The 22,279-nt window shown below is 39.4% G+C and overlaps 1 protein-coding gene across 50 annotated transcripts in view; it reads left to right on the plus strand.

Moving 5' to 3' along the window:
• EIF4G3 (eukaryotic translation initiation factor 4 gamma 3) overlaps positions 1-22,279 on the plus strand; it is a 439,835-nt gene that overhangs the window by 31,463 nt on the left and 386,093 nt on the right. The gene's annotated exons all lie outside the window — the stretch shown is intronic.

A 22,279-nucleotide genomic window follows, 5' to 3' on the forward strand; every position in this document is an offset into this window, starting at 1 on the left:
TGCATTTAGTTGTTATTTCTCTCTTTTTTTAGCCTTTTTAGTCACACTGTTATTTCTCTTTAATCTCTAGTTTGTAATAGTTCCTCAGTCTTTCCTTATCTTTCATGACCTTGGCACTTTTGAAGTTTACTGATTATTTTATAGAATGTCCCTCAGTTTAGGTTTGTTCCATCTTTTCTTATGATTGGAATTAAGTTATGCATTTTGGCAAGAAAACCACAGAAATGTCCTTGTCAGTGCATTATACCTCTAGGTCTTGATGTTGGCACAGTAATAATCCTTATCTTGATCATTTGGTTAAATTGGTGTTTGCCGGTTTTCCTAATGTAGAGTTACTTTCTTCTCCTTTGTAGTGGATAAGTATCTTCTGGAAGATACTTTGAGACTATGTAAGTAACATTTGTCCTCAAACTTTGACCCATTTATTTTAGCAACTGGTGGATCTTGTCTGAAACATTTATTACAGTTGAGATTGCCTAATTATGATACTCTGTTTCCTTCTTTACTTCTATATTTACTAATTCTGTGAGGAAGAGCTCATTCTTTTCCTCCATTTATCTATTTAATCTTTTATTTATTTATGTCCTCATGGAGTCATGGATTTTTATTTTTCTATGGGTTAAAATCCTATACTATCATTATTTGTTTTGTTGCTCAAACTGTTCCAGTTTTGGCCATTAGGAGTTCATTCAGGTTGGCTCCTGTGTGTTTTTTTTTTTTTTTTTTTGAGAAATAGAAGGCACCGTTGTCTTTATAAATGCACACAGAATTATGCTTCTGGTGCCACAAGATGTTCTGGCTCAGCTTATATTTTCCCTGCCTCAGTCCTAGAATCACCCTCTTTTCCAAGGAGCCCTGGTTTTTTAAATTGGAGACTGGTGTTAGTGACCAAGATCTGGGTCATAGATGTACTTATTGTTACTGGAGTGTTTTTGCTTCTGGGCACTCTTAGCAGACAGAGCTAGGAAATATATGTCCCTATATACATATCTATATTTTTGTATTTGTATATATATTAAAAATCATGAGTTTAGGGGAGTGGGTGTGGCTCAAGCTGTTGAGTGCCTGCCTCCCACATGGGAGGTCCTGGTTTGGTTCCTGGTGCCTCCTAAAAACAAACAAGTAAGCAAACAAATGAAAAAACCAACTCAGGGGAGCCAATGTGGCTCAGTGGTTGAGCACCGGCTTCCCACATACAGGGTCCCAGGTTCAATCCCCGGTCCTGGTACCTCAAAATAAACAAAAAACAAAAAAACCCTACAGAGCCATGAGTTTATACTGGACATCTTCAGTTCTACTGCAATACCACGTGGCTCATTTTAGCCTTTCCCCATTCCTTATTAACCTTTCTCCATCAGTGAGAAACCTCTCATCTGTAATCTACTCATTTAATTCTAGTATAGACAGAAAATTGTTTAAGAATTGCTAACCACTTTCATTCTCTCCTTTTTCAAAATTTTAAATTCTTTCAAACTTACAGGAGAATTTTTAATTTCTAATACTGTGGTCTTCAGCTCTGGTTTGTTTTTGTAATTCCAGCTCTGTTTATGTTCTTTGTGTTCATTTGTCATTTTCCTATTTTCTTTAATTCTTTAACTATGTTTTCCTTTAGTCCATACTTTACATCATATTTTCCTTTTGATCATACTTAGGACCATTTTTTAACAGGCTTGTATGTCTCAGGTCTAGTCCTCCTTATTGATGGTTTCTAATGATTTAAACTTCTCCATTGTCTGGGCCATCATTTCCTGTTTCTTGGTATGTTTTGTAACCTTTTGTTGAAACTTGGACATTTTGATATTTTAATGATATGTTACTGCCAGAATTTAGACTCAAGTATCTGTTCCTTATGCTTGTATTCTGATAATATTATGACTGAGTTTTCCTTGATTGTCAGGAGCTGAAAAAAAAAGTAGCAGTAATAGTAGGGGAAAAAACTCCACCCTATCCACTCTTTGCAGATTCACTCTTCAGGGCTTATACCTGCGATGAGTTTAGAGAATAGCTTTTAGGGACCTTCCTGATCCTTTCTGTGAGGGCATCTTGTCTTGGGCATGGGCATGTGGTCCTTTGTTTTGTTTACACAGTTCTGAATGTTCCTTCTTCCCTAGGAAACAGTTTACTCACAGTCCTGGGCAATGCAGTGTATGTCCTATAACCAGCAATCTCTGGTTCTAGGCAGCATGACTTAACTGGTCTCCCATAGTGTTCTTTTTCTTTTTTTTTAAGATTTATTTATTTATTCTCCGATCCCCCCCTCTTGTCTGCTCTCTGTGTCCATTCACTGTGCGCTCTCTATCTGCTTGTCTTCTCTTTAGGTGGCACCAGGAACTGATCCTGGGACCTTCCAGAGTGTGAGAGAGGTGCTCAATCTCTTGGTGCCACTTAACTCCCTGGTCTGCTCCGTCTCTTATTGTCTCTCCTTTGTGCCTCTTTTTGTTGTATTATCTTGCTTTGCCAGCTTTCTGCTTGGGCCAGCTTGCTGCGTGGGCCAGCAGTCCTGTGCGGGCCAGCACTCTACTTGGGTCAGCTCTCTTGGTCTCACTCTCTTGGGTCTCACTCTACTTGGCCCAGCAATCTGCTTGGGCCAGCTTGCCTTCACCAGGAGGCCCTGGGAATCAAACCCAGGACCTCCCATATGGTGAATGGGAGAGCCCAGTTGCTTGAGCTGCATCTACTTCCCCTGCAGTATTCTTTAGGAGAGTTTAGTAAGCACGTATGTAGGGCAAGTTCTAGAACAGTATGTCTGGCCATCACCAAACAGATTGGTCCAAACATAACATGTTCCTAATGTGTGCATGAGGGTTACTCTGCTCCCTTTGGAATAGGGACCAGGGATCTGCACTGGGACTACTGGCCAGCTCTGTGCTGAGCCAGTGAGGGGTGGGTAAGGGGCCAGTCAGGGCTCCGTGAGATCCTATTGCTTTTATTTATTTTTTAGTACCAAGGACCAGTTATTGAATGTGGGACCTTGTATGTGGGAAGCTGGTGCTCAACCCCTGGGCCACATTGACTTTCCTTAATTTAAAAAAATTTTTTTATTAAAGTTAATAGATCATGTAGAACGTTACATTAAAAAAAACAACAACATGAGGTTCCCATATAAAACACACCCCACCACCCCACCCCCATCATTTTTGTAAATTGTATTTCTTTGAAGATACATGCCTCACAGACTGAGTTGTTTTTTTCACTTGTTTTGCTTGTTGTTTGCTTTTTTTTTTTTTTTCCAGGAGGCATGGAGAACTGAACCCAGGACCTCCCATGTGGAAGGTGGACACGTACCTGCTTGAGCCACATCTGCTTCCCTCCTATTGCTTTTATGTAGTGTTTCTTGATTCTGAGCTCTATTTACTGTAGTCCTTTAACTGTTTATTGACACTTTTAGAAAGATATTTCAGCTGGTTCTTGCTGTTTGTTCAAAGCTTCTGTGCATGGTGTCATGGAAGTGTCACTGAAGTGTTTCACTCTACCACCTTATCAGGGTAGGGCCCCATGTTTGGTTTTGATTGTTTATTTTATAGTTGTGTGAAACATTATCGTTCTAAGAGTTGGAGGTGGTATAAAAAAAGACATACTCAGAGAAGTGTTACTCCCTCCCTTCCCTGTTACCCTGTTCCTATTTCCTCCTTTTTTCCACCCCTTTCTCCCAACTACCCCTGTATGTAACCAATCTCTTATTTCTGGGTACTCCTTTCCGTATTTCTTTTGTACAAATGAAAAGATACCTGGTCGTTTAATATCTCCTCTTTTCTTATATGAAGAAAGCATTCTGTAAGATACTTTTTTGGGCTTTGCTCTCCTTAAATTAAAAGTATATCCTGTTTTAATCACTCTGTTCATCTGTTCAGTTTATAGAGTTTTCTCATTCTTTTTCTTTTTGTAATAGCTGCAGAGTATTACATTGTATGGATGATGCACTGTAGATCATTTAGCCACTCCTTTATGTATTGGCGTGTGGGTTGTTTCTGATACTTTGCAATGAAAAAAAATGCTGCAACGAATAACTTCGTGCATATGTATTTTTTTTAATTGCAGATTTACTTTCAGAATAGACTTTAAAATAAATATGTAACTAAAGCCTTCTGAAACATTTTTACATATTCAATAATTAAGTATACTGTTTGTCTTGTTTTCATTTAACATTTTTTTCTGAAATATCTTTCCATTAATTTAATCTGTAATTGCCATAAATAACTGTTTAATAGTTTATCTTATTAATACAGCATAGGTTGTATAAAATTTCCTGATTACTAAATAGTTGACTGTTTCTGTTACATTGCTATAAGCTTCTTTTTTTAAATTATTTTTTATTTATTTTTCTCCCCTTTCCCCCTACCCCAAGTTATCTGTTCTCTGTGTCCATTTGCTGCGTGTTCTTGTTTTTGTCTGCTTCTGTTGTTGTCAGTGGTATGGGAATCTATGTTTCTTTTTGTTGCGTCATCTTGTGTGTCAGCTCTCTGTGGGGCGGTGCCATTCCTGGGCAGGCTGCACTTTCCTTCGCTCTGGGTGGCTCTCCTTACAGGGCGCACTCCTTGTGCTTGGGGCTTCACTGCGCAGGGGGCACCCCTGCGTGGCAGGGCACTCCTTGCGCGCATCAGCACTGCGCATGGGCCAGCTCCACACGGGTCAAGGAGGCCCGGGGTTTGAACCGCAGACCTCCCATGTGGTAGATGGATGCTCTTACCACTGGGCCAAGTCGCTTCCTGTTATAAGCTTCTTGACAAGATTTTAGCATTAGGTGGGAAATTGAACTAGTTGAACTCTTACATTGAAATTCTGAAAGTCTGTGAAATAGCTTGATTTGTTCTTTTGAATCTTTTCTTTGGGCTTTGTTCCCAAAAGTGAATTCAAAAGCATGATGTTATTATGGTTTTTCCTATTTGCCAGAAAGATGATATAAATTTATAAGGCTACAAACTTAATTATCACTTTGGGAAAGAAATGTAGTGTGTTTTGAATTGAATCAGATAGATCAGTTTCTCTTAGGTAAGTTTTAGCCAGAAGAACCTCTTAAGTAGAAAACTATACTTGGAGAATTAATTTCCCAAGGTAACTTTTTTTAATACTGCCTTGATTCAGGAACTTAAAAACTATTAAAATGATAAAGTATACCAGATCCCCTGAACTACTTATTATGGGTTATAAAGCAGTTAAAGACCCAGTAAAGAAAGAGAAAAAGACACCTTTGGATACAAAGGATTAAAAAAAAGTGGTTTTGGGAGATGTAGAGGTATACAGGAAAATAGAAAACAATTCTACATTTAAAAGGAAAGAAGAAAAACTTCATTTATTTCATTATCTCTTTTCTTTATGCAATATTTTTAATGTAACAGCTTTGATTGGAATAATGCTACTATTATCAGAAAATTATGCTTTTCTTTTAAGTTTTAGAGGTTTTCTCCTTAATAGCTGTGATTTTTGTCACATGTAGATCCACATTATTATTTTCCTTAAGAGTGAATCAACATTTTATCATAGGAAATCATGTAAAAATTTTGCCTACTGAAAACTCCTTTCTAGAAATATATTCCTTCTGTAAGGTTAGGTATGCTTACTATAATTTTAAAAATAACTGATATTTATTTGAGGAGAATATTTGAAGTTCCTGATTAAATTAACTTGAGGGAATTATAGCTTGAATTCCTTTAGTTTTACATTGAATTCTGGGTTGCAATGTAGTTTTTAGCATCATAGAATTTTAGGATTTGAAGGTAGTTTAGAAATGATCTGTACAACCTCTTTCTGAATATAGCCATTGTTTTTATCCCATATATACAGAAGTACCGCTTCAGAGACTGAATGCTGAAAGGGGGAATTGAACTCCTTATGCCTTTATAACTTTTTTTTTTTTTTACCATTTCAAGTGTATATTTTTATTTATGATAATACTGTCTCTTTTTACATGAAGGAAAATATTGCAGGAATTTATTACAGAGAAATAGACAGCCCTCAAGAAGGTGGCATGTGGAGTCACCCCTAGGAGGGAAGGCATTATGAAATCTTATTCCTGAAACTGAGAATCCTTGGGTGTGGGACCTATAGGATAGGAGGTGGCTGTGGAGACTGGCAGACAGACGGTTGGGGTGCACCAGGATATGCTGCTGCCATCTTTTCTTGGTGTAACATATTTTTAAATGCTTTAGCTTCTTTCGGCTTCTCTAAGAGTTTCCATTTGGCTTTTCTACTGTCTCCAGAACTGCTTGCCACTCCAAACTCACTGTCACATCCTCATCTGCATACTAGGACCTCTTACAGGTTGTGTGCTGTCGGCATTCCACCAAGCTGAGGAAAGACAGCATGGCGACCGGCGGTTAATGGCCTTTATAGCTCTTTGAAAAAAAAGTAGTATGACAGGAAGCTTGGAAAAGAAAAATTGCAAATATCTGTGACTATAACACTGTAATAGTATTTTGTGTGTGTTTATTTGCCTCACTGTGCATATGCTAAGAATGATCAATCCTGTGTATACAGTTTTGTTTCCTGCCTTTTTTCATATCAGACTTAGATGTTTTTTTGTTGTGCTAGACATCCATTTTTTTATAAAATGCTCATAGACAATTTCATCTGTGGGATATATACTAATTAACTGTTCTTTTAATCTTTAGATGACTTACATTTCTCTTATTACTGTCTTTACTGGTTTGTATCATTGTATCACTGAGAAATCAATTGAGTAAGAGTTTTGATCTAAGATGTACTTTAAAAATACATTTACTTATGGCTCTTGGATAATGGAAAGAACACTGGACCTAAGACTCTGAAACCTGGAGTATAAATTTTCATGCGGCGGCGGACTTGGCCCAGTGGTTAGGGCATCCGTCTACCACATGGGAGGTCCACGGTTCAAACCCCGGGCCTCCTTGACCCGTGTGCAGCTGGGCCACGCACAGTGCTGATGTGTGCAAGGAGTGCCGTGCTATGCAGGGGTGTTCCCCGCGCAGGGGAGCCCCACGAGCAAGGAGTGTACCCCATAAAGAGAGCCACCCAGCGCGAAAGAAAGTGCAGCCTGCCCAGGAATGGCACCACCCACACGGAGAGCTGACACACAAGATGATGCAACAAAAAGAAACATAGATTCCTGTGCCGCTGACAACAACCAGAAATGGACAAAGAAGACGCAGCAAATTGACACAGAGAACGGACAACCTTGGGGGGGGAGGGGAGAGAAGTAAATAAATCTTAAAAAAAAATTTTTCATGCAATAAAGCTATGTGATGTTGGACAAATTCCTTCATCTCCTTGAACACCAGTTTTCCCATGTATAAAATGGAGAAAATAGGACCTCCCTTTTTTAAAAGGGTTGTGGTCAGGATTAAGTAGGATAATGAAAGAGAAAATACTTGGTTAACTTTAAACCATAATGTAGTTTTAAAAAAAAGGCAGGGGGAGAAAGTGTAGCTCACTGGTTTGAGTACCTGTTTGCATGTATGCGGTCCCTAGTTCAATCCCTGGTACCTCCTAAAACAAACAAACAAAAACATAATATTTATAAGACAGTAATATTAGTTGTTTCTGTCCAGGGAAATGCATTTGGACTTACTTGACATAAATACTATGCAAGAAGCAGTTGTTACTATTTATCAGATTTATTGGTGAAAATTTGAGAATTTAAAAGTTTTTTATGGTTCTTATTTGTCATTTTCATTATTTTTACCGGTTTGTGGTCTGTGTTCAACTTACCAGAGCATATCATGTGTAATTATTTTATTAGTTTTTTAATCTTTTTTAATCTTTGGACCAGCATCTGAGTTTCCCAAGAATCATGTTCACAATTCATATTAATATTTGGTCATATTTATAAAGGTTGCCTTCTTATATTAGCAGAGTAGATAAAAAGAATATGCATGTGCAGAGATGTGGATTTTAAAAATTCTTTTTTAAGTTTTTGACGTTTTACATGAGACTCAAATTTGAAGGGCCTGCTGGGTCAAATTTGGGACCTGCTGATCCAGTGTCTTTATCTTCATATCTAACAATTTGGTATAGTTAGAGGATATAGGTGTTTCACATTATTTGAATTTGTCTAAAAGTAAATTCTTTTGATGGGATTTAAGGCAAAAAGATGTACTCTTGCTATCCCTATAGAAACCATGCATGAGCCACCTATATTGAGTGCTAGGTCAGGTGAATTGTTTTAAGGAGCTAAAACTGAAATAGAAATTTGGTCATCATAAGTTACAGTTCCTATGCACATTTTCAATAAAAAAAATACTTTTCTTAAATTTGCCATATATCAAACACAGAATCTAGGTAAGAAAGGAAGTTTACCCATGTTTTTAGTCAAATTGGAGACTTTGGTCTGTCATAGGATAGAATGTTTAGAAATTAGTGTCAAGATATGGACAACTGTGTGAAGCCTCCAATTGGCAGATAGCCTTCAGAAACATAATACTGGTCATTCTTTCTGATTTTTAGAATATTTAGGGAGAAAAGTCATCCTTCTAGAAAAGTCATTCCTTCTAGAATCACATAAATGTAACTTAGTTGCTATTCAACTGAAGACTAATTAAATGTAAAAGAACAATTGATAATGATAAGGTGAGAATACTCAAGGGAGAAAGAAAAAAGAAACACCACCACAAAACCAGTGGAATCTTGAGAAAGTAAGAGAATTGGGAAAGAGAAGGGTCATTGTTTTGATACCACAGATGCAGCTAACAAAGTGCTTGATGCTTAGTAGGCACACAATGATTATTTATTGAATGACCAAAGAAGCAAGTACTTATGAAATAATGATAATGTGCCAACTGTTGAAGGAGATACAAAGAAACCTGAGATGTGGTCTCTGCTCATGAGGACTCCAATCCAACAATTAGGATTTAAGGTACTCTGTAAGTGGAGGTAGGAGACCAGAAGTTTGAAAGATCAGTGAGGACTTGAGGAGTGTGTGAAGGTAGTATTTGGGTAGACCTGAAGTTAAGGGAAGGAACATTTATAATTGTGGGAAATGGCATGAGCAAAGACTTGGTCAGCAGTTGGAAAATGGTGTGTTTGATGTAGTCAGAAGACCAGATTGGCTGAAAATGGAGAGCTGTGAATGTATAGTGTATGTTATAATTTTGGAGAACCTTTAACTGTCTAACTGAATAATATGTACTTTTATCCTGTAGCAAGTAGTGGATTTTAAAGAAGTTTCTAACAGGTTTGGTTATTAAAAGCAAGATGAGGATGATTGTGCTGAATGGATTTAGGTAGGCATGAGCATGGAGGCTATGTGCTGGACCAATGAAGGCTTTTGAAAACTTTTGCTGATGCATATCTAGTCCAGAAGGAAATGAAAAGGAAAGCATGATTATGAAAGTACCATAAAGGAAGAAAGACAGTATTTGAATATCCTTAATGAAACAGAAATAAGTCAAAACTGACTTTAAGGTTTTGAGACTGGAAAATGATGCTGTCATTGATGGAGTAAGAAAAATGTGGGATTCTCTAATTTTGTGTTTGAGATAGTGGGTAGATAAATTCAGTTTAGGGCATGTTGAGTTTTAAATGAATGGAATGTTCTCTTCATTTAAGAAGCAAATGGAGATATCTGGACATGTTTGGAAACAGGGAAATGGGAGTCATGAGCAGAAAGGCTTGGAAAAACAAATCTTCAAAAATATAAGCATAACTGAGTGTGTGAAGAGAAAAGCAACGATTCTTAGGAGTCTGTGCAATGGCCAGCTATTTGAGGAGGATGAGGAAGCTACAGAAAAGAGGATGATGCTGCTGAGAGGAAAAAAGAGAACCAAGAAAGTACAGGCTTTAAGTTTTTAAAATTGGATTACCACTGAATTTTGTTTATGTAGTTGGAGAAAGAGACATTTAATACTTGACAAGTAACCCTTGATTTAAAACTCTAAACTATGCTCTAAGTAATGGTTGATACATTCAAGGAATATTGGGGACTGAAGAACTTTGGTTTGGATAATTTTATTTAAATCTGTACTTTTGCTTATTTTCTGTTATAATCACATTTTAGATTTACTTAATTAATTTCTTCCACCCCCTTGTTGTTTGCAACAAGGAGGCACTGGGAACCGAACCTGGGACCTCCTATATGGGAGGGAGGCACCTAATTGCTTGAGCCACCTCTGTTCCCTGCTTTGTTGTGTCTCTCATTGTGTTTTTCTTCTTGTGTCTCTTGTTGCATCAGCTTGACATGCCTGCCTGTCATGCCAGCTTGTTATCTTCTTTAGGAGGCACTGGGAATGAACCAGGGACCTCACATGTTATAGGTGGGAGCCTGATCACTTAAGCCATATCTGCTTCCCTATAATCATATTTTATAATAAAAACAGTATTGAAAAAATAGTATTTAATTCACTTACTATATCTCTTGGCTACTCAGACTGCTCTTAGGGTTCTGGGCAGCATTTATTATGAAATCATTAATTTGAATTCGCATTTTTCAATAAAAGATCTTAATGTGCTTATCAGGAATTAAGCATAGCTTAATAAACTCGGTATTACCACCCTGAACTGTTGTTTTAGTTAGCTTGTCTGTGCCTCATTATTGTAGATTGATGTATACTTTCTTGGGCTTTTTGAAATATTGAAAACTAGTTTAATTCAGTATTTGTACTAACTGGGAGCAGGTGATTTGGTAAGATATTTTATACAGAATGTAAAATAAAGCAGAGGTTCTGAAGAAAAACCTGCTTTCTTGTTAATGTATTCTGGCTTAATCATTTAGTAGATGTTTATTCAGAGTGTACCCTGGGGTAAACACTGAGGAACTGGAAATAAGACATAGTCTGCTGTCAAGAAGCTTACAGTAGTAGTGTAGGAGACAGATATGTAAAAAGATGAGTAAACGGGAATCAATTAACATAGTTCCCTATAGGAGATCTGAGAGAGTCACTTAATTTAGGGAAGTGAGTGAGAGAGGACTGGGAAGAATGAGGGAGTTCAAAGGCTTCTTAGAGAAGCTGACAGCTCAAAACTGAATCTGGATTGATAAACATACTACATGAAGAAAGGATGTTTGTAATGCCTAGATAAATGATTGGATATCAAACCAGTAAGCATTTAGGGAGGTGTTCTTCAGTCCAGTCCTGCATTGGAAATGAAAACTTTGAAAAAGAGTTTTGGAGGGAATTCTTGTGGTAGAAGTATTCTTAAAGATGAACCACTTTGACTCTGAGATGTGAAACTGAGTTAAAAATACTCAGAACCAGAAAAAGAGAATGTAATTCCCTTGAGGTTTTCAGGTTTGCACAACTTTGAGATTAACAATTTATATTTTATCAGGTTGTTTTTGGTTCCTTTCTTTGTGCTTTAAATAGTTAAGAGCAATTGTGTGATGTTTTAAAAAAAATTATGCTCTTGCCTTATTTGTTTTTTTCAAAATATTGAAAGTGTTTCCTGTGTCTAAATACTCTTGTGTATAACATTAGAAGTCTGTAGAGACTCAAGTTACTGCAATCACAGACACATTCCTAGTTGCAAGAACGTTTTTTAATGTTCAGTCATTCCTTCTCCAGTTCAGACATCTTCCGAAATGAACAAACTCCATTAAAATGATAACCCTGGTGTTCTGTTTTTAATGTGTAGCTTTTGGTGGATAGATACATTAGTTCTACTAGGCTAAAAAAAAAGATTGTTTACTGTGCTTTAGGAGCTGCTAGCTAATTCTGATAAATTTTAACCCTTGACTAAGAAAAATGGGGCGTGTGGACAATAGGCAGTTTTATAGGCCTGTGAAACCTGACAGCATATACCGCAATGTAAACAGTGGCAGCTGTTTTCTGCTGGTTTCTCTGTTGTTTGAAGTGAAATGGAATTGCTTCTCACAAATGCTTTCACCTGCGGACTCATCTTCCAGCCCCTAAGCTGGATTTACTTGATATTGACATTGTGCAGGAGGTTTATATAAACTTATGTTAGTTCCTAAAGCAGTGGTTCAGATTTTTTATGCAAAAATTGCAGAAATTGTTAAAAATTCCCATAGATTTTAATTCTTTTGATTGGAATGGGGCCCAGAAATCTGCATTTTATTTTATTTTATTTTATTTTTTTTTAAAGATTTATTTATTTATTTAATTTCCCCCTCTCCCCTGGTTGTCTGTTCTTGGTGTCTATTTTGCTGCGTCTTGTTTCTTTGTCCGCTTCTGTTGTCGTCAGCGGCACGGGAAGTGTGGGCGGCGCCATTCCTGGGCAGGCTGCACTTTCTTTTCACGCTGGGCGGCTTTCCTCACGGGCGCACTCCTTGCGCGTGGGGCTCCCCCACGCGGGGGACACCCCTGTGTGGCATGGCACTCCTTGCGCGCATCAGCACTGCGCATGGCCAGCTCCACACGGGTCAAGGAGGCCCGGGGTTTGAACCGCGGACCTCCCATGTGGTAGACGGACGCCCTAACCACTGGGCCAAAGTCCGTTTCCCATCAGAAATCTGCATTTTAACAAATACTTTTTCCCAGTTCTTCACAGATTAAACCTCAGCTTTCCATTCTCTAACATGTTCTATTCTCTGATGACTAATTGTTTACCTGTTAACTTCCATGAGTTTACTCATATTTAGTTCATAATAACAAAATCATATAATATTTGTCTTTTTGTGCCTGGCTTGCTTGACTCAATGTAGTATCCCTTAGGTTCATCCATTTTGTCATATGCTTCATGACTTCATTTCTTCTTACAGCTGAATATTCCATTACGTGTACATGTGTGCATGTGTACATACCATAGTTTGTATATCCATTTGTCAGTTGGTGGACACCTGGGTTGTTTCCATCTTTTGGCAATTATGAATAATGCCACTGTAAACATTATGCAAATGTCTGTTCTTGTCACTGCTCTCAGTTCTTCCGGGTGTATATCTAGTAGTGATATTATCACTAGCCGTGTCAGACCTATGTCTAACTTCCTTAGGAACCACCACATAGACTTCCACAGTGGCCGTACCATTCTATATTCCTATAAGAATATAGAATAAGCATTCCTGTCTCTCCACATCCTCTCCAACACTTGTAGTTTTCTGTTTTTAAATAGTGGCCATTATGAGAAACGGACTTGGCCCAGTGGTTAGGGCGTCCATCTACCACATGGGAGGTCCGCGGTTCAAACCCCAGGCCTTCTTGACCCGTGTGGAGCTGGCCCATGCACAGTGGTGATGCGCGCAAGGAGTGCTGAGCCACACAGGGGTGTCCCCCGCGTAGGGGAGCCCCACGTGCAAGGAGTGCGCCCCTTAAGGAGAGCCACCCAGCATGAAAGAAAGTGCAGCCTGCCCAAGAATGGCACCACCCACATGGAGAGCTGATACAAGATGATGCAACAAAAGAAACACAGATTCCCGTGCCACTGACAACAACAGAAGTGGACAAAGAAGAAGACGCAGCAAATAGACACAGAGACCAGACAACCGGGGCGGGGGGAGGGGAGAGAAATAAATAAATCTTTAAAAAAAAATAGTGACCATTCTAATAGATGTGAAATGATATCTCATTGTGGTTTTGATCTGCATTTCCCTAATAGCTAATGATGGTGAGCATCTTTTCATTTGCTCCTTCTCATTGTTTGTAGGCACTGTCTACTTCTTTATCCATTTGCTGTGTGCTTGTATTATCTTTCGGAGGCACTGGGGGCTGAACCTGGGACCTCCCATGTGGAAGAGAGGCACTCAGTCACCTGAGCCACCTCAGCTCCCTGGTTTGCTATCATTGTCTTTCTTCCTTGTGTCTCTTCTTTTGTGTCATATTGTTGCGCTTGTGCTCTGTGCCAGCTCGCCCTCTCCAGGAGGCACCAGGAACCCCAGCTGGGACCTCCCGTGTGGTAGGCGGAAGCCCAACTGCTTGAGCCACATCTGCTTCCCTATCTTGCACTTTAAATGGACCTTTTACCTGTCCATGTTATAACATCAATTTGGATCTTTGGAAAGTATTAGTTCACGAAATCATGCTGAATTTCCAGATCTGCAGGAGTAAGAAATCTTAACCTATGCTGACTTTTACTGAGCAGCATTGGCCATTTTCAGAAAACATGAGTTGGTGACATAGGAGTCCAAATGATGGTGATTTCTGGCTTGGTGTATGAATTTATTGAATGGGGAGCCTTTCTCTCAGAGATGGAGTGGGTATTGTGTAGTAAACGATTAAAAAGGTCTTCGCCTGTGTGCAGCCTGTGTGAGGAATATTATGCCACTTCAAAAGTAAACCTAACCTACTGAGAGGTGAGGAATTTTCTTGCTTGTCTGTTTTTGTTTATTATTAGTATTGAAATAAAATATTCTAATGATTGAAGTGAGGAACACACAGCTATATGATTATAGCAAGTACCATTGATTTGTGTGGATGAATTGTATGTTTATTATATGTATCAATAAAATTAATTAATTTGTTAAAAAAGTAAATCTATGTTTACCTAAGTAAACCTGAAATGTTAAGGTGAAAGATGGGGACTGTTTTCTATAGAGAATTGAAGTTAATGTATATACTCTTCAGGCTATTCAGATGGGGAGTGTTTCGTGCCTTAGTTATTGTCCTTTGTTGCCTATAATTAGAGATAGATATGATGTAAGAATAAGAACATCAGGATCTTCTGCATAGCAATGTAAGATGCGATATATGTGGGTGGGTAGTAACATGCTACTCCATTCATTTCTCTTTCACTGTGAGAAGAAAAAGCTCTTCACCTTAAAAATAAATAAATAAATAAAAGGTCCTGTTCCCCAGAATATAAAAGCCCTATATCGTCATTGTAGAAAACATAGGGGGAAAAAAAAAGGAAGCCAACATTAACCCCATAACCCATTATAACTAGTTAATATTTCGATATATTTTCTTCAAGAAATTTTTTGTTTTTATTTTTATAATAAAATATGTTGGCCTATTTTGTGTGTATTAAACACATACTTGCGTAGCTGCAAGTCATAAGTGTGAGTTTATATTATTAAAATATAGAAATGCTCCCATTTCATAAAGACTTGAGGGCTTCTTTTTATTTTTATTTAATTCCCCTCCCCTCCCCCGGTTGTCTGTTTTCTGTGTCTTTTTGCTGCGTCTTGTTGTTTCTTTGTCCGCTTCTGTTGTCGTCAGCGGCACGGGAAGTGTGGGCGGCACCATTCCTGGGCAGGCTGCTCCCTCCTTCGCACTGGGCGGCTCTCCTTACGGGCGGGCGCACTCCTTGCGCGTGGGGCTCCCCTACGCGGGGGACACCCTTGCGTGGTGCGGCACTCCTTGCGCGCATCAGCACTGCGCATGGGTCAGCTCCACACGGGTCAGGGAGGCCCGGGGCTTGAACCGCGGGCCTCCCATGTGGTAGACGGACGCCCTAACCACTGGGCCAAAGTCCGTTTCCCTTGAGGGCTTCTTTAATGACTTTATAATATTTAAGTGTATGGCTGTTCCACAGTTTACTTAAAGCACACATCTCTCATTGCTGGATGATGATGATGATGATGATGATTAATTATTTTTATAGGAGGTGCTGGAGATTGAACCTGGGACCTTGTACATGTGAAGCAGGCACTCAGCCACTGAGGTTTACCAGTTCTGTATTGCTGGATTATTAATCTAACAATTTAGCTATTAAAAGAAATGCTCAGTCTAACATCACTGTACATGAAGTTTTTCAATATTTTAGATATTTCCTTAGGATAGTAAAAGTAAAACTTACTGGGTCCACAAGTGTGAACATTAAGGTAATTGATGCATATTGCCAGGTATGTTCTATATTTTCACTTAGCAGCAACTATAGTGCCTTGTTTTTTTGTTTTGTTTTGTTTTGAGAAAATTGAAGATTTATTTGTGAGAAATAATACAGAAGGATCCCTATGCCCTTTGTATTAGTTAGCCAAAGGGGTGCTGATGCAAAATATCAGAAGCTTGTTGGTTTTCATAAAGGGTGTTTATTTGGGGTAGGAGCTTACAGTTACCAGGCCATAAAGCATAGGTTACTTCCCTCACCAAAGTCTATTTCCACATATTAGAGCAAGATGGCTGCCGACATCTGCCAGGGTTCAGGCTTCCTGGGTTCCTCTCTTCCCAGGTCTTGCTTCTTTCCAGGCTCAGAGTTCCTCTCTTTCTGGGACTTGCTTCTCTTTCCTCTGTGTGCTTACTTCACGGGGAACCAGCTTAAGACTTGAACATCAAACTCTGACATCAAAACTCCAACATTAAAAACCCCCAACTCTGTCCTTTGCCATGCCTTTTATCTGATGTGGCCCCATAAAAGCCCTAATCATAATTTAATCACGCCCAAGTACAGACCAGTTTAAAACATAATCCATAATCTATTTTTGGAATTCATAACTATATCAAACTGCTACACCCTTTATTGGGAAATGGACTTGGCCCAGTGTCTACCACATGGGAGGTCCATGGTTTAAATCCTGGGCCTCCTTGACCCATGTGGAGCTGGCCCATGCGCAGTGCTGATGTGTGCAAGGAGTGCCCTGCCACGCTGGGGTGTCCTCACGTAGGTAAGCCCCACGCGCAAGGAGTGCACCCCATAAGGAGAGCCGCCCAGCGCGAAAGAAAGTGCAGTCTGCTTAAGAATGGCGCCGCATACACGGAGAGCCGACGCAACAAGATGACGCAACAAAAAGAGACACAGATTCCCATGCTGCTGACAGCAACAGAAGTGGACAAAGAAAGAAGACGCAGCAAATAGACACAGAGAACAGACAACTGGGGTTGGGGGCGGGGAGGGGAGGAAAAAAAATAAGTAAATCTTTAAAAAAAAAAGCAAAAAAACCCTGCTACACTCTTTATCCAGTCTTCTCCAATGGTAATATCCTGTGTAACCACAGTACACTATCACCACTAGGATATTGCCATTGAGACAGTCCTTTGACCTTATTCAGATATCACCAGTTTTACATGTGTAGTCCATTCTGGGCATGTATGTATATTAGTTCTGTGTGATTTTATCACGTGAACATTTGTATATCTTCCACCAAAGGACCCTTGTGTTGCCATTTTATAACCACATTCACCTCTCTCCTGCTCCATCCCCATTCCTGGAATCTACTAGTTCGTTCTCCATTTCTGTAATTTTGTCATTTCAAGAATGCTATGCAGATGGAATCATATGGTATATAAACTTTTGGGATTGGTTCTTTATACTCAGAAAGTTCCTTGGAGATTCATTTAATTCATCTAGATTTTGTGTGTCACTGGTTTGTAACTATTTTTTTTTTTAACTTTTTATTTTGGAATAATTTTAAACCTACAAGACAGTTACAAAAATAAAATAAAACTTCATGCAGGGCGACGGACTTGGCCCAGTGGTTAGGGCGTCCCTCTACCACATGGGAGGTCCACGGTTCAAACCCTGGGCCTCCTTGACCCGTGTGGAGCTGGCCCATGCGCAGTGCTGATGCACGCAAGGAGTGCCCTGCCACGCTGGGGTGTCCTCACGTAGGGAAGCCCCACGCGCAAGGAGTGCGCCCCGTAAGGAGAGCCGCCCAGTGTGAAAGAAAGTGCAGCCTGCTTAAGAATGGCGCCACCCACACGGAGAGCTGACACAACAAGATGACACAACAAAAAAGACAGATTTCTGTGCTGCTGACAACAACAGAAGCGGACAAAGAAGACACAGTAAATAGACACAGAACAGACAACCGGGGTGGGGGGGAAGGGGAGAGAAATAAATAAGTCTTTAAAAAAAAACAAAAAAAAAACTTCACGCAAAGAACTTCAACATACTCCTACCCTCCCATATACTCACATCCATCTCTCTCCATTGCATCCATTTTCATGTATGCCATTCAGCAGGATTAATCACATTCACAATATTGCCATCTCCTCACCATCTTCTAAAGTATTGAAGTTTCACATCTCCCCAACCAGAAACCCTACACCCATTTTGCATTAATTTCCTATTCTTCCATCCTCCTGACCCTGGCAACCTGTGCTCTAATTTCCATCTCTGTGAATGTGCATTTTTTTGCATTTTTCTTTGTAGTTACTATGGAGCTTACATTTAACATTCTAAATATAAACCAATCTTGTTTATTTTCCTAGTAAATTACCTTCAATAGTATTTACAAACTATATTTCTATACCCCACTGTCTCCCCACCTTTATGTAGTTTTTGTCACAAATTGTGTTTGTACCTTATGATTTCAAAATCACTTATTTATCCTTACATTTTATGTATTTCCTTTTTAGATACTATAAGAAGTAGAAAGTGGAGTTACAAACCAAAATACAGTAGTACTGGCATTTATTAGTGTCTTTACCACTCAGTGGAGATCCTTATTTCTTCATGTGGCTTTGATCTGTTGTCTGTTTTCCTTTCAACATGCAGAGTTCTCTTCATGTCTTGGAGGGCTGGTCTAGTGGTGACAAGCTCCCTCAACTTTTGTTTGTCTGGGAATGTCTTAATCTCTCCCTCATTTTTGAAAAACAGTTTTGCAATATATAGAATTTTTGGTTGGCAGTTTTTTGTTTTTCAGTACTTTTAAGTATGTTCTCCCACTGTCTTCTTTCTTCTATGATTTCTGATGAGAAATCTGCACTTTTTGTCAAAAGGAGCCCTGGTATGTGACATATTGCTTCTCAGCTTTGAGAATTTTATTTTTGGCATTTGACAGTTTGATTATAGTATGGCATGACATGGTTCTATTTGCGTTTATTCTGTTTAGAGTTCGTTGACTGTTTTGGATGTGTATATTTATGTCTTACATTAAATTGCAGAAGTTTTCAGTCATTATATCTTTCACTATTCTCATTGGCCTTTTTCTTCTTCTGGGACTCTCCAAAAGCACATACTGGTATGCTTATTGGTGTCCCACAGGTCGCTTAGACTTTGTTCATTTTTCTTCCTTCTTTCCTCTTTCTCTTGTCAGACTATATTATTTGAATTCTTTTATTTTCAAATTCACTGATTCATCCTTTTGCAAGCTCCAGTCTGTTCTTCAACCCCTCTAGGGAATTTTTTTTTCTTTAAGGTACAAGGGCTGGGATTTGAACCTGGGACCTCATGTGTAGGAAGGTGGCACTCAACCACTGAGCCACATCAATGGCTCTGGGTCAGTTTATTTGTTTGCTTGCTTGCTTGTTTTTTTTGTATTTTTAGGAGGCACTGGGGATCAAGCCCGGGACCTCCCATATAGGAAGCAGGTACTCAACCCCTTTGAGCCACATCTGCTCCCCTAGGGAATTTTTTTTTTAAAGATTTATTTATTTCTCTCCCCTTTCCCCATTCCCTGCCAGTTGCTGCTGTGTCCATTCGCTGTGTGTTCTTCTGTGTCCACTTGTATTCTCAGTGACACTGGGAAACTGCGTCTCTGTTTTTTTTTGTGTGTGTGTCATCTTGCTGCGTCAGGTCTCCATGTATGTGGTACCACTCCTGGGCAGGCTGCACTTTTTTCGCGTGGGGCGGCTCTCCTTATGGGTGCACTCCTTACATGTGGGGCTCCCCTATGCGGGGGACACCCCTGTGTGGCATGGCACTCCTTGTGTGCATCAGCACTGCACATGGGCCAGCTCCACATGGGTCAGGAGATCCTGGGTTTGAACTCTGGACCTCTCATGTCGTAGGCAGATGCTCTATGAGGTGAGCCAAATCCCCTTCCCATCTCCTAGGGAATTTTTAATTTTGCTTTTACTATGGTTGGTCTTCAGGTCTGTTTGGTTTGTTTTCAAAATTTCGATCTCTCTGTCTATACTCTATTTGTGTTAATCTGTCATTTCCTGATTTCCTTTAGTTCTTGGTCCATGTTTTCCTTTAGCTCTTTGAGCATACTGCATATTTAGTCCCATTTTTTTCTTAAAGTCTTTATCTGGTATATATAGGTCTGGTCCTCCTATATTAGTGGCTTCTCATGCTTTAATCTTCTTTGCCTGGGACATCATTTCCTGTTTCTTTGTATGTTTTGTAACCTTTTGTTGAAAGTTGGACATTTTGATATTTTAATTGTATTATTGCTGGAATTTAGATTCTGAGGCATCTGCTTCTTAAGCTTATATCCAGCTAGTGTTATGATAGCACTTTCCTTGAATGACAGGAGCTAACAAAAGCAAAAAACCCAAAAAACTCCTTTCCCAGTCTTTGTAGATTGACCTGTGAGTGCTTTCCATCAGAGCTTATTTATGTGATTAGTTTGGAGAATAACTCTAAGCTGATAGTTGGAATGGCTCTAGGAATTCCCTTGCTTACATGGCTACTGATATCGCCTCTTCCCTAGGAAACAGTTCCTTATGGTCTGGCTACTGCATTGTATGTCCTACAGTCTTCAGTCCCTCATCCCAGGAAGCATACTTAACTGGTGTCCCATATGCAGGACAAGTTCTGAAATGGTAAGTCACTCAGGCTACTACCCAATAGATTGGGTCAGACATACATGCCCCCAGTATGTACGGGAGGTTTATTCTTCCTTTGAAACCTGGACCAGGGATCTATAATGGAAGCGCTGGTCAGCTCCACAAGAGTCCTGTGAGGAGGGAAGCGGACTTGGCCTAGTGGTTAGGGCATCCATCTACCACATAGGAGGTCCGCGGTTCAAACCCCGGTCCTCCTTGACCCGTGTGGAGCTGGCCCACATGCATTGCTGATGCGTGCAAGGAGTGCCATGCCACGCAGGGGTGTCCCCATGTAGGGGAGCCCCACGTGTAAGGAGTGCGCCCTGTAAGAAGAGCTGCCCAGCGTGAAAGAAAGTTCAGCCTGCCCAGGAATGGCGCCGGACACACGGAGAGCTGACACAGCAAGATCACATAACAAAAGGAAACACAGATTCTCATGGTGCTGACAACAACAGAAGCGGACAAAGAAGAACATGCAGCAATAGACACAGACAACTGTGGGGGGGGAAGGGGAGAGAAATAAAAAAATAAAAAAAGAGTCTGTGAGGAGCAGAGTCCCATGGGTTCCATGAGATCCTGCTACTTTTAAGTGACCTTTTCATGATTTGATACTTGCTGTATTCTGTAATCCTTTATCTGTTTTCTGGAGCATCCAGAAAGATGATTCTACCAGTTCTTGCTGGTTGTACAAAGCTTCTATATGGTGACATAGCCCTGAAAAGTCTCATTCTCCCATTTTATTCAAGGTGGGCTGTGGTAGTTTGAGACTGTATGTACCCCCAGAAAACTGTGTTCTCAAGCTAGTCCATTATTGTGGGTGTGGACCTATTGTGGTGGGACCTTTTGATTAGGTTAGTTCAATTAAGGTCATTTTGGTTAGATTGCTTCAATTAAGGTCATTTTGATAAGGTTACTTCAATTAAGGTGTGGCCCAGGGTGGGTCTCTTACTGGAATCCTTTATAAATGCGTTGAGTATAAGGAGACAGAGAGAAAGCTGCAGAAGCAGAGAGAAAGTCACTGAAACCAGAAACTGAAAGCAAGGAAACCCGGAAAGAAAGGAAGAGATGAGCAGAAGCTGCCATGTACCTTGCCATGTCACAGAGGAGTCTAAGATTGCTGGCAGTTGGTCTCTGGGGAGAGCATCACCTGATGATACCTTGATTTGGATATTCTCATGGCCTCAGAACTGTAAGCTTGCAAGAAAATAAATTTCCATTTTAAAAACCAACCCATTTCTGGTAGCATAGCAAACTAAAACATGGGCCCTTGTCATGTTTTTACCAGCAGTAAATAATTTGACTTTTCAGTTTTTATAATTTGTTAGGTGAAAATGGTGCACAATTTTCATAATTTAATTTACATTTCTTTTTTGGGAGGGTGAATATTTTCCATGCTTATTAGTTTTTATTCTTATGAAATTATTTGTTCATGTTATGGGCCCCTGTATTTATTGAGATCTTAGTATAGGTCCAATACTTAGCAAAATAATGCATGTGTTATATAAAATATAAATTATATAGATTTATACTTTTGTATTATGTATTTTAAAAAAGCAAAAATTCTTAACTGTGATAACCTCTAATCAGGGCTTTGGAAATGAACAGTTTGGTATGTTTCTTCTTAAAACCTTTTTCTATGCTTTTACAAATTATGGGAGAGTACCAAAGGTTTTTAGAGAATGGACTCCTGATCTGGTGTCTTTGGTGTGTATCCTGGCTGCCAGAAATCTGACATGTGACCTTGGGTGACTGAGAGTTCTATAGACCATAGTCTCACTCATCTCTTATTGTTTAGTGGCTTTATACTTTGGGAAGGTGATTAAACCGCTCTGTGCCCCAGTATCCTCATTTGTAGAAAGGAATAATTATAAACTCTGGTGCCTCAGGTAGTTGTATTAAATAGGTTAATAACTGAATAAAATGCTTAAAATAGTATCTTTGACTTTGTGTTCTAGTGTAAAGTAATAAAAGTATAGTAATAGCTATTGCTATCATTATTATATACATTGTTTAGAAAGTATGTAAGTAGTATTAAAAATTGCATG

This window comes from Dasypus novemcinctus, chromosome 9, assembly GCF_030445035.2.
Source record: "Dasypus novemcinctus isolate mDasNov1 chromosome 9, mDasNov1.1.hap2, whole genome shotgun sequence".
Lineage (NCBI taxonomy): Eukaryota > Metazoa > Chordata > Mammalia > Cingulata > Dasypodidae > Dasypus > Dasypus novemcinctus.